Raw genomic sequence first — 13,942 nt, forward strand, 5'->3', positions numbered from 1 at the left:
AGGAATAGGAAATTCGACGTTTCGGGCATAAGCCCTTCTTATGCCCGAAACGTCGAATTTCCTATTCCTTGGATGCTGCCTGACCTGCTGTGCTTTAACCAGCAACGCATTTTCAACTGTGATCTCCAGCATCTGCAGACCTCATTTTTTACCCAATTTATCATAATGCCTACATCATTGGTTTTGTTTCAGTTCAGCATGTCTCCTTGTGTTATATCAGTTTCAAACTAAACATGGTATCCAATGATATTGTGATCACTACTCCCCACAGGAACATTTATTATGAAACTGTTAATTAATTCTGCCTCATTACACAATATTAGATCTAAGATAGATTCATCCCTGGTCATTCATAATTATTGCTCCAGAAAGCCAACAAAATAAATATTTCACAAGCTCATTAACTAGACCGCTCTTACCAAGTTGATTGTCTGACTCTACATGAAGACTGTCCACTACAATTATTGTAAGTTCCAATACTTTATTACTGAATGCTGTACTGTTAAGTGTTGCCCTAAGGGGCAACTCTTTCACACAGAGCGTGGTGCATGTATAGAATGAGCTGCCACAGGAAGTGATGGAGCTGGTACAATTGCAGCATTTAAAAGGCATCTGGATGGGTATATGAATAGGAAGGGTTTAAAGTGCCAAGCGCTGGCAAATGGGACTAGATTAGGTTAGGATAGTTGGTCGGTATGGAAGAGTTGGACCGAAGGGCCTGTTTCCGTGCTCTATGACTCTAGCTGAGTGATGGAAAAGCATATTCATAAAGTACACAGCATTAACTGCATTGAATGTGGAATCGTTTGAAACTAATTTTGCTTTTTAAAAATGGACAGTAGTGGCTGCGATGGGTCACCTGACTCTTGGTGTGGTCATCTTTGAGCCGACTGACTATCTCAAAAGGAAAAAGACTGCAGGTGTCACTACTCATCTCCTAAAAGGTACTTCCTGACTCAAATGGATCATTCTGAAACAAGACACTGTCTGAATGTCTCAGTCCCCCAGCTGAATGTTTGGAAACAATAATCTCGTTACGGGCAATTTACAAAAGCTCAGCACCATATCTGGTGAGGAACCAGATGGTAAGGCACCCCCACATTGGTCGCTCAATGAGTGCTGGTCTGCAGAAAGACACAACTTTGCTGCCCCTGCTGTTTTAGCACTTATTGAGGCACAGAGTGATATTGCACAGAAACAAACCTTTCAGTCCAATCAGTCCATGTCGACCATAATCCCAAACTAAACTAGTCCCATCTGCCTGCTCCCTTTCCTATTCATAGACTTACCTGAATGTTTTTTAAACGTTGTGACTGCACCTGCATCCACCACTTGCTCTGGAAGTTCATTCCACACATGAACCACCCTCTCTTGTTAAAAAAAAATTTAAAATCTCTCTCCTCTCCTTAGTCTTGAAATCCCCCATCCTAGGGAAAAGACAATGACCCAAACCCCTCATTATTTTATAAACTTCTATAAAGCCGCCTCTCAGCCTCCCACGCTCAAGTGAAAAATGTCCCAGCCCATCCAGCCTTTCTTTATAACTCAAATAGACAATAGACAATAGGTGCAGGAGTAGGCCATTCAGCCCTTCGAGCCTGCACTGCAAATCTTCCAGACCGGACAACATCTTAAGAAGGAATTAGCATCTATCCCTCAAGAGTCAGACACAGTAAGATCATGAGGTTCCTTTACGAGTCCATTTATTAGCAAGAGTGGTGGTGGCATAGTCATTGCGTTTGTGATTCAGAAGCCCAGACACTGCTCTGGTGTCAGGTGTTCAAACCAGTCAATTTGGAATATAAAGTTAGTCTCGGTATTGGTGACCATGAAACGTTGCACAAAATCCGTCTGGTTCACTCACGCTATTTAGGGTAGAAAATCTGCAATCCTCACCTGGTCTGGCCAACACCTGACTCCAAACCCATTTATGTGACTGAACGGCAAACCGCCCCTTGAAATCATCAAGCCAGTCACTCAGCTCAGGAACAGTTAAGGATAGACAAAGCTTTCTGACACCACAAGGGATGCCCACATTCCATGGAAGAATAAAGAAAAACATTAACTCCATGACCCGCAGAAAGTCCATCTATTGAAAGGTTCCTGCAAGGACTCTGGCGTACATCATCAGATATTGAACGTATCCAGCTTGCTTTTCCCACATGATGTTGTCTACGGCACTGGGGCCAGCACCAAACACTTTCCAAAGACATGCATTTTGAACTTTTTTTTGTAAAACTGCAATATTCCCTTTAACTAGATTATGCTCAAGTCTCAAAGAATGCGGGTAAGTGAGTGAAAAGCTGCGTTAAGATTTTCATGGTTATGAAACTCAGAGACTTGCTGCTGGTTTTCAAGTGGTGTACACACTCAGGTGAAAAATGAGGTCTGCAGATGCTGGAGATCACAGCTGAAAATGTGTTGCTGGTTAAAGCACAGCAGGTTAGGCAGCATCTCAGGAATAGGGAATTCGACGTTTCGAGCATAAGCCCTTCATCAGGAATCAGGATTCCACGTCGAATTCCCTATTCCTGAGATGCTGCCTAACCTGCTGTGCTTTAACCAGCAACACATTTTCAGCTACACACTCAAGTGGTCAGAAATATATACGTCTTCCTTTCCAACAAAACAAAACCATTCAGTATTGGGAGAAAACAGTGCATTCAAATGTCTCATACCTTTGCATAACAGGGAGTTAACAATCTACTCCCACCAGCATTTTCTGATTTTGCTTTAATTTAGTCATAGGATTAGATTCCCTACAGTGTGAAAACAGGCCCTTCGGCCCAACAAGTCCACACGACCCTCCGAAAAGCGACCCACCCAGACCCATTCCCCTACACCTAACACTATGGATCTCTGGATGAGGATGGCAAGCCCGACATTTATTTCCAACACCTAATAGCCTAAAGGACAGCTAAGGTTTAACCACATTGCTGTAGATCTGTCGGCCAGGTGAGCACAGCAGATTTCCTTCCCTAAAGGACATTAGGGAACCAGCTGGCTTTTTATAACAGCTAACATGGGCACCATCAGGCTAATTCTTTTTTCTAAATTCCAGATTTTTACTGAATTCAAACTGAACAAACAGCCAGGATGAGATTTGAACTCACATTTGCTGGGATTCCAGAGGTTACCCGTGACAGAATCACTGTGCTAACACTTCCCTCTGAATCAGCCCCGATTCTTGACTTGCCTCGTTTCTGCATGTACAGATTCAACTTTTGAGGCCACGCTGTTTATCACTGAAGTCTTCTTGCTACCAGAGCCAACCATCTTCCTCTGCCATTCTCTGTCTGTCTTTCTGAAACATTTACACCCCTGGAATATTTGTTTCCAACTTCAATCACAATACAACCACGTCTCTGTAATGGCGATTACATCTAAAGCATTTACCTCTATTTGCGCCTATAGTTCATCAACCACACTGTAGATCCTTCCTGCGTTCAGATAAAGAACCTCTAATTTCACTTTTAATTACTTCCTGCATTGGCCTTATTTGCTGATGCACAACTAGTGCTAAACTCTTCAGCCATTCCTGTTCTTAGCGTACATCGCTGCTCAATCATGTTGTCCTTACCCCTCTTCACCCGAACCCACTCAACACCCCCTGCATGCCCAGTCCCCACTACATGCTTGAAGCCCTGTCCATAGCCCTAGTTATAGGATCAGCCAAACTACCAGCTCTAGCCTGGTTCAATGGAGCCTATCCCAACAGAATTGCTCCCACTTCTCCAAGTAGCAATGCCAGTGCTTGTGGAAGCACCTCTTCCCCATCAATACAGTGGCTCAGCGGTTAGCCCGGCTGCCTCACAACGCCAGAGATCCAAGTTCAATCCTGTCCTCGGGCTACTGTCTGTGTGGAATTTACACTTTCTCCGGGTGCTCCACAATCCAAAGATGTGAAGATTAGGTGGGTCGGCCATGCCAAATCGTCCAGAGATGTGCGGGCTAGGTGGATTACCATGGGAAATGCAGGATTATAGGGTGGGTCTGGATGGGGATGTTCTTCAGGGGGTCAGTGAATGACCTGCTCCCACACTGTAGGGACTCTGACCCTTTGAGCTCACACTTTAAAGTTTCCAACACAAAAAAAATTGCAAAATCCCAGCTGCCCCACCGCCCCCCAACTTTTGGTTTTGCTTGATTTGCTGTGAAGTCGATGTCATTTCTTTTGACCACTTCTGGCATAATGAGACATTCGCCGAAACGTTTTACAGAAGTAAGCGGGCTCAAGGGCAGTTGTAATGGAAGAACTCTGAGTTAGTCACACACGCTGCCGGGTCTGCTGACACAGGCAACTCATTTCTCCCACTCTTAAGTACAGAGCACCGGAGCAGGCCAGAATGATCACTGTGACAGAATCCCTGCTGATTTCATGCTTACCCACTTGGCATTGTAAGCATGTCTTGCTTTGCAGCTGGATAGTAAATGAAAACCCTGGATGCATTCTTGCTCTTGCAACCCAACTTGAACCTGTTAACCCCTTAATCCCCTCACAACAAGCAAAGTAGCATATGTGCAGGCAACAGCAGCGTACTGAGTATTGTTTCATCATAACAAGGTGCTGCACAAACACTTTCTTATTTAACACTTCCTTTAAAGAAAACCAACCACTGACAGTGCTAGCAAAACAGATATTTTGCCAGGATTTTTCTTCCCCTCTGTCTCACCCCCAAGATTTTCCAGCTGCTAACAGAGGTGTTGCATGAAAAATATTGATTTAAAATCATAAAAAGTGCTTACTATGTTCCACATCCAGTACTAGAACTTATTCTGCATGAATATTCATCCTACTGTGCAGTTATACAGTTTCTTGCAGATATTGAACCCAACGAAATGAAATTGTGTTAGGTGCAATTAATCACAGAAGCCCTACAGTGTGAAAGCAGGCCATTCGCCCCATCGAGTCCAAACTGACCTTCCGAACAGCATCCCATCCAGACCCACCCCGTCTCCTGCAACACTCCATTTCCAAAGACTAACCCATCTAGCCTGCACATCCCTGGAGACTTCAGCAATGGCCAATCCGCCCTAACCTGCACACTGTGGGAGGCAGCTGGAGCACCTGGAGGAACCTCACGAGACACAGGGAGTGAACGTGCAAACTCCACACAGCAGTCGCCCGAGGCTGGGATCAAACAGGCGCGGTGAGGCAGCGGTGCTAACCACCGAGTCGCCGTGCTGCCCCCACCAAAACACTTCCATTCGTCAAAGGCAAATGTGACATTCATGCAGTTCCACTGCAGGCAACACAGTAGCATTCCTCACAAAACCAGGAGAGACAATGCAGGGGCTAGGACCCTGAGTGAAAACCTCTTTTAAATGTAGAGTCAACAAATGACTTCAGCAGTAATTACTGACTTAAGGAAAAAGTGAGGTGAGAAAAGAGCACACTTCACTGACTTGAGTGTGTCTCTAGATTTTCACGCCATACTCCTTTATTCCATGCCATTCATCTGCTACACACCTGGATCGTCCCTGGCCACACATATCTCCCGGTGTCTGATTGCGTTAAACCTCACACAGATGCACAATCTTTCTCACAGGCTGAGATTGCCACATGAGTCAAGACAGTGTTTAAATTTAAACACTGTGGTGGCGTTCCGTTTTCTGTTCTACTCGACCAGCGGTGTTAATTAAATATCAGGCATTACTCACTGTCTCAGAGTCTAACCAGGCTGCAAGTGCGGGTGCACAGACACAAGCAAGTCGCAGCAACTCCACCTCCAGCACCAGCTGAGTCCAAGTCCGAGAAAGCTCATTGTTTGCAGTGCAGGCGCGATCCAAGTCTGCACGCTGCTCTCCCCACACCAGCATGTGCCACCCACTGAGCGAGAGTCTCACAGCAGCCTGGCACCATGCCAGCTACCCGACTAAAGGAAGCGTACTACTGACCAGCATGAGTCAACCCTCTTATAACTCCCGGAATAGCAGCTCAGCACCATGACTGGTGGAAAAAAAAACGCAGTTCAGCACAAAGTTAGTAAGTACACTGCTCCCGCCAACCGTTAGCCTCTTGCAAATAGAGCTTATTGCCATCAAACAATCAGGTTAGATACAGGGGAGGCTGCCTAATCAAACCCTTACAGTTAGAGGTGAACTCCCTTGTCTCTTTCACAAGCCAAGCACCAGGGTTCACTTCTACAGAGATTACTTTGAAAAGGACAAGCTGTGCTGCATGTTTTGCTTCAGATTCTTTACAAGCTGAGGTTCTTGCTGTTAAAGGCCAGCAACTGTCGCCTTTCCCAAACTGAAAGTGGTGGTGAATTGTCATCTACAACTGCTGCACTCTGTCTGGACGGACTGATGCCGCCTGAGTGGTTAAGTCAAATAGGATGCATTCGAAGGGAAGTGAACTCTATGGGGCAGGAAGGAATGGGTTAATAGGGCAGATGACAGCAGGTTTGAGTGAAGCAGTTGGAATACTTTTGAAATACTGCATTTAGTTCTCTCCCTCCTGTCGGAAAGATGTGAAACTCGAAAGGGTTTAGAAAGGTTTACAAGGATGTTGCCAGGGTTGGAGGGTTTGGAAGAGGCTGAATAGACTGGGGCTGTTTTCCCTGGAGCGTTGGAGGCTGAGAGGTGACCTTATAAAATTATGAGGGGCATGGATAGGGTGAATAGGCAAAAACAATGACTGCAGATGCTGGAAAACAGATTCTGGAGTACAGTGCTGCTGGAAAAGCACAGCAGTTCAGGCAGCATCCGAGGAACAGGAAAATCGACGTTTCGGGCAAAAGCCCTTCATCAGGATAGGGTGAATAGTCATAGTCTATTCCCTAGGATAGAAGAGTCCAAAACTAGAGGGTATAGGTTTAAATGTGAGAAGGGAAGGATTTAAAAGGGACCTAAGGGGCAACGTTTTCATGCAGAAGGTGGTACGTGTATGGCATGAGCTGTTAGAGGAAGTGGTGGAGGCTGGTACAATTATAATATTTGAAAGGCATTGGGATGCATACATGAATAGGAAAAGTTTAGAGGGATACGGGCCAATTGTCATGTGGGACTTGATTAGGTTAGGTTATCTGGTCAGCACGGACGAGTTGGACCGAAGGGTCTCTTTCACTGCTGTTCCTCTCTATGACTATAATTCAATACAATTTCAAACTCAAGAGTGCCCCCTGCTGCATCTGTGTAATGCTACCATCCTCATGACTCTGAATGCAAACATTAGAAACTATTTTTAACTCATCAGTGGACACTATCACTGTTCAACCAATTATCTCCAAAGGAGGATTGAGTGTAGCCCACTACGGCAGCAAGGTCTCTCCCTTCTCAGCAATCTCGCTTCACCAACTTGCAGACAATTCTTCAAACATCATTAGCAATTGTGGACAGAACCAATCTGACTGTGGAAACATTCTCACTATATTCCATTGATAGACAAACAAACAAAGACTGAATGTGACTGTGTGTTGGTCTCATGCAAAAGGAGCTCAGATTCAGTTCAGCTCATCCTCCTTCCCAAAACGTGGAGCTGCCGATGTTGGACTGGGGTGGGAGAAAGTGAGGACTGCAGATGCTGGTGACCAGATTAGATTACTTACAGTGTGGAAACAGGCCCTTCGGCCCAACAAGTCCACACCGACCCGCCGAAGCGCAACCCACCTATACCCCTACATTTAACCTTTACCTAACACCACGGGCAATTTAGCATGGCCAATTCACCTGACCTGCACACCTTTGGACTGTGGGAGGAAACCGGAGCACCCGGAGGAAACCCACGCAGACACGGGGAGAACGTGCAAACTCCACACAGTCAGTCGCCCGAGTTGGGAATTGAACCCAGGTCTCTGGCGCTGTGAGGCAGCAGTGCTAACCACCGTGCCGTCCACAGGGTCGAGAGTGTGTTGCTGGAAAAGTACAGCAGGCTAGGCAGCATTCGAGGAGCAAGGGAATCGATGTTTCGGGTCATCAGGGTTGATGCCCAGAACATCGATTCTCCTGCTCCTCGGATGCTGTGCTTTTCCAGCAACACACTCTCAACTTGGACTGGAGTGGACAACGTTAAAAATCGCACAACAGCAGGTTATAGTCCAAAGGTTTATTTGGAAGAACTAGCTTTCTGTGTGCACCTTCTTCATCATCAACTCCTTTCCAAAAGGCTGCACAGGGAGGGGGGAGACTAGATTGAAACGTGTTAGAATTCAACTTGTGAATCCACCTTTACTTCAACACACACTATCACAAACTGGATAAAGACTCCAATGAAACTACTGATGCCTCTTGCTAAAAAAAAAAGGCCAAAAACTAACATCACAAATCATTAAGCCCTCAATCAAGCACTCCCACTGTCTAGCGATTGACAATTCCTAAAGATTACAGACACACTGTAATGTAGGCTAACCTGAAGTTCCAGGAAGGCAAGGAATTTACCAGCAACTTCGGCAAGGGAAAAGAAAAATTCACCACCGGAACGGCAATAGGGAACCTCAGCAACCTCCAGACAAAGCAACCCATCCCAGCGCCAGCTGTTCCCATGAATGGCTCACCCAGCAAGAACTGTTCACTTATTCTGAATAAGCAGGTCATCAGCTCTGTCAAAGTAGGGAGGAAGGAGAGAATCAAACAATCTTGGGATAAAACTAGCAGTGGTTATAGCCTTAAGGCTAAAGAGGACAGAGAATTGTGCACTCAGTGTCTTTTAGATACATTGTAGCTACAAGCTGTGCAGTGGACTATAGGCTGAAAATGATAGGGGAAAGAAAATTACAGTGTTACAGATTGTTTTTCCCCTAAGGGACAGCAGTTACAGTGTTTCACAATGGCTCAACACATATTGCACTTTAGCACTGAATTAATTCTCAGGGTGTGAATAAAGAAGGCACCTGTTTCAAAGTTCTGTTGGAAAAGTGTGACTTTCTTAAATAGCTGCCGTCTGTGAAAGGTGCACCCACATTACTATTAGGTCAGAAGTTGCAAGGTTCTGAGCAGCAGCAATTGAAGAAACTTTACCAACTTTTTTGCCAATACGTATATGAAAAACACCGAAATGTAAAACGAATCTTGAGCTAGTCTGAACTGTGGTCCTTCCATGTATTTTGGCAGTCCCAACAGCTATCATTCCACATAGCACCATTTCACCTTTGTCTGCACTTACCTACACCATATTTCAGTTCTGCTTGCATCAAGCTACCTATCCAGATATTTTTCTCTCCATCTCAAGAATTCCAGCCTTACATCAAAGCATTTGCAGCTGCATCTCCTGAACACATAAATCTAACAAAACAACAGACAGAGACAGCAGAAACATGGCAATACGATCACCTCCAATAGACAATAGACAATAGGTGCAGGAGTAGGCCATTCAGCCCTTCGAGCCTGCACCGTCATTCAATATGATCATGGCTGATCATTCCTACTCAGGATCCATTCCCTGCCTTATCTCCATAACCCTTGATTCCACTATCTTTGAGAGCTCTATCCAACTCTTTCTTAAATGAATCCAGAGACTGGGCCTCCACTGTCCTCTGGGGCAGAGCATTCCACACAGTCACCACTCTCTGGGTGAAGAAGTTTCTCCTCATCTCTGTCCTAAATGGTCTATCCCGTATTTTTAAGCTGTGTCCTCTGGTTCGACACTCACCCATCAGTGGAAACATGTTTCCTGCTGCCAGAGTGTCCAATCCTTTCATAATCTTATACGTCTCAATCAGATCCCCTCTCAGTCTTCTAAACTCAAGGGTATACAAGCCCAGTCACTTCAGTCTTTCAGTGTAAGGTAATCCCTCCATTCCAGGAATTAACCTCGTGATCCTACGCTGCACTCCCTCAATAGCCAGAATGTCTTTCCTCAAATTTGGCGACCAGAACTGCACACAGTACTCCAGGTGTGGTCTCACCAGGGCCCTGTACAGCTGCAGAAGCACCTCTTTGCTTCTATACTCAATCCCTCTTGTTATGAAGGCCAGCATGCTATTAGCCTTCACTACATGCTGTACCTGCATGCTGTTCCTGATGAAGGGCTCTGGCCCGAAACGTTGAATTTCCTGTTCCTTGGATGCTGCCTAACCTGCTGTGCTTTAACCAGCAACACATTTTCAGCTCGTACCTGCCTGCTTACCTTCATTGATTGGTGTACAAGAACACCCAGATCTCTCTGTACTGCCCCTTTACCTAAATTAATTCCATTGAGGTAGTAATCTGCCTTCCTGTTCTTGCCACCAAAGTAGATAACCATACATTTATCCACATTAAACTGCATTTGCGATGCATCTGCCCACTCACCTAACTTGTCCAGGTCACCCTGTAATCTCCTAACATCCTCATCACATTTCACCCTGCCACCCAGCTTTGTATCATCAGCAAATTTGCTAATGTTATTGCTGATACCACCTTCTATATCATTAACATATATTGTAAAAAGCTGCGGTCCCAGCACGGATCCCTGCGGTACCCACTGGTCACTGCCTGCTATTCCGAAATGGAGCCGTTTATCACTACCATTTGTTTCCTATCAGCCAACCAATTTTCAATCCAATCTAGTACTTTGCCCCCAATACCATGCGCCCTAAGTTTACTCACTAACCTCCTATGTGGAACTTTATCAAAAGCTTTCTAAAAGTCCAGGTACACTACATCTACTGATCTCCCTTGTCCATCTTCAGAGTTACATCCTCAAAAAACTCCAGAAGATTAGTCAAGCACGATTTCCCCTTCATAAATCCATACTGACTCTGTCCTATCCTGTTACTACTATCCAGTTGTGCCGTAATCTCATCCTTTATAATAGACTCCAGCATCTTTCCCACCACTGAGGTCAGACTAACTGGTCTATAATTTTCTGCTTTCTCTCTCCCACCTTTCTTAAAAAGTGGTATAACATTAGCCACTCTCCAATCCTCAGGTACCGATCCCGAATCTATCGAATTCTGGAAAATCATCACCAACGCATCCACGATTTCTCGAGCCACCTCCTTCAGTACCCTGGGATGTAGACCATCAGGCCCCGGGAACTTATCATCCTTTAGACCTAACAGTCTCTCCAACACCAAATCCTGGCAAATACAGATTCCCTTAAGTTCAGGTCCTTCAGTCACTGTTACCTCAGGGAGATTGCTTGTGTCTTCCCCAGTGAACACAGATCTGAAGTACCCATTTAATTCTTCTGCCATTTCTTTGTTCCCTGTAATATATCCCCCTGTTTCTGTCTTCAAGGGCCCAATTTTAGTCCTAACCATTTTTTTGCCTTGCACATACTTGAAAAAGCTTTTACTATCCTCCTTTATATTATTGGCCAGTTTACCTTCGTACCTCATTTTTCCTCTACGTATTTCCTTCTTAGTAATCCTCTGTTGTTCTTTAAAAGCTTCCCAGTCTTCTGTTTTCCCACTTATCTTTGCTATGTTATACTTTTTCTCTTTTAACTTTATATGTTTCTTAACTTCCCTCGTCAGCCATGGCCACCCATGCTTCCTCCTGGGATCTTTCTTTCTTTTAGGAATGAACTGATCCTGCAACTTCTGCATTATACACAGAAATACCCGCCATTGTTCCACCACGGTCATCCCTGCTAAGGTATTGCACCATTGAACTTTGGCCAGCTCCTCCCTCATAGCTCCATAGTTCCCTTTATTCAACAGAAGTACTGTCACTTCTGACTGTACCCACTCCCTCTCAAATTGCAGGTTGAAACTTATTGTATTATGGTCACTACTTCCCAATGGCTCCTTCACTTCGAGGTCTCTGACCAATTCTGGTTCATTCCACAATACTAGATCCAGAATTGCCTTCTCCCTGGTCGGCTCCAGCATCAGCTGCTCTAAGAATCCGTCTCTGAGGCACTCCACAAAGTCTCTTTCTTGAGGTCCAATACCATCTTGATTCTCCCAGTCTACCTGCATGTTAAAATCCCCCATAACAACTGTAGTAACATCTTTACCACAGGCCAATTTCAGCTCCTGATTCAACTTACATCCAACATCCAGACTACTGTTAGGGGGCCTGTAGATGACTCCCAAGAGGGTCTTTTTACCCTTAGTATTTCGCAGCTCTATCCACACTGACTCTACATCCCCTGACTCTAGGTCCCCCCGCGCAAGGGACTGAATATCCTCCCTTACCAACAAGGCCACTCCACTTCCTCTGCCCGTCAGTCTGTCCTTACGATAGCACGTGTAGCCTTGAATATTCATTTCCCAGGCCCTGTCCACTTGAAGCCACATCTCAGTTATCCCCACAATATCGTATCTGCCAATTTCCAAAAGAGCCTCAAGCTCATCCATCTTATTTCTAATGCTTCGTGCGTTCATGCACAGTATTTTTAATTTGTTACTGCTCTCAGCCTTCCCATCAACCCCTATTCCACTCAACCTTACATGATTCAACTTGGACAGACACTGTGATTTCTTTCTCATCACTGGGTTAAGGTCCTGGCATTCCCTGCTTAACATTGTTGTAGAAACACATTTCAGAATGCCTCATTAGCAGAACTTTCTAACAAGCACCAAGACATTACTTGACTGATGGTCAGAATATGGAGGTCCTTCATATACGCCCAGTCGGTCTGCACCAGCGCACACTGCCCTCAAAGTGCCCGGGTGGGGGGAGTAGAGACTGTCACACATCTCCTGTTGGAATGTGCCTTTGCAAAGGACGTTTGGAGAAAAAATGTAGTGATTTTTGTCCTGTGCAGCTCCATGATGCAGGACTTTGTGCTCTGTGTGTTCCCCGGAACACACGCAGAGACAAACATCGACTGCGCCTGGGGACCATCAACTCAGTGAACGAGGCTCTCTGGTCTGCCTGAAACTTGTTGGGATTTCCAGAACATTCCTGATGAAGGGCCTATGCCCAAAACATCGATCCTCCTGCTCCATGGATGCTGCCTGACCTGAAGCGCCAGACATTTCGACTCTGATCTCCAGCACCCACAGTCCTCACTTTCTCCAGAACAAGGCGCTGACCCAGACTGAGTGTTACAGACTGACACATTCCAAGGTCCAGGACTACATGCTGAGGGATGCTCTAAAGCTTGGGGCAGCTGCCACCAAGGCACAGTGGGAAAAGGCCACCATATGAGGTCTTCCTGCTGAAGTTAAATATATGTCCATTCAGATATCGGACCCTCCTAGTGCCTCAAATGCACATAATATAATCTGGTATGTGTAAGAGACTTATTTGGTTTATTTGGATAGCATCAAACTCCAATGTTTGTTTGTTTCCTTGAAATGCTATTGTATAGAATAGAACTGCGTTTGTGACTATGTACTCATAAAGAAATCTTCATATATAAAGTAGACCTTTGAAATAAAAAAACACATTCACCACATTATGAAGCCCCACCAACTGCACAGAGGCAACTGGGATGGCCGCACTCTCGGGTAAATGTTAAAATCAAGCTGGCTTCCACATTCATTGGTTGGAAGTTCCTGCATATTGCATGATCCCAGCTGATGGCAATATTGGACAAGTCAGACCCCAGAGTGAACCTAGGCCTGATAGACCATAAGCTTTTTTTTTGTTTATAGGGGAGGTCAGTCATTGAACAAATGCACAGGAGGCTGCCAATGTACTTTTAACAAAGTTTACTTCATGCAAGAAAAAGATCATTGAAACAAAATCATTAAAAAGTCAGAAAAAAAGTCAACCTTTTTACCCTAACAACAACCTTACAGACAGTCAATCCCCCATGAGGAGTCACCTCTATCACCATGCCAAAGCTTTCTGTTCAGCTGTAACTGGTTTCTCTCTTGGCAAATGTCTCTGCATTCACCTAATGCTATTTTCTTTCATTGACATTTCTCCCTGAAACTTTTAAACAAGTCGCTGTCACACCTCATTATTACAATATAACATGGGCTCATTAAACTGAAGCCTTACAACAGCCTTGCAGGATATCTTCCAACACCTTCTGCTTTTGGAGTTCTTGTCTAAACAACTGACATCTCTCCAGCTCTGACCAATGGGAGGCTACACCAACAGAGACTACAACTCTATT

The 13,942-nt window shown here is 45.0% G+C and overlaps 1 protein-coding gene across 5 annotated transcripts in view; it reads right to left on the bottom strand.

Moving 5' to 3' along the window:
• LOC132831370 (suppressor of cytokine signaling 1-like) overlaps positions 1-13,942 on the bottom strand; it is a 71,761-nt gene that overhangs the window by 15,619 nt on the left and 42,200 nt on the right. The window contains exon 1 of one of the 5 annotated variants that reach the window (XM_060849470.1): positions 5,662-6,039. The exons of 1 other annotated variant lie outside the window; for it this stretch is intronic. The gene's annotated coding sequence lies outside the window, so the exon portion shown is untranslated. Of the gene's footprint in view, positions 1-3,113; positions 3,140-3,396; positions 3,465-5,470; positions 5,622-5,661; positions 6,040-13,942 lie in introns of those variants that run through there. 3 more of the 5 variants (XM_060849473.1, XM_060849476.1, XM_060849477.1) reach the window with 3 other exon arrangements.

Source organism: Hemiscyllium ocellatum, chromosome 33, assembly GCF_020745735.1.
Source record: "Hemiscyllium ocellatum isolate sHemOce1 chromosome 33, sHemOce1.pat.X.cur, whole genome shotgun sequence".
Classification (NCBI taxonomy): domain Eukaryota; kingdom Metazoa; phylum Chordata; class Chondrichthyes; order Orectolobiformes; family Hemiscylliidae; genus Hemiscyllium; species Hemiscyllium ocellatum.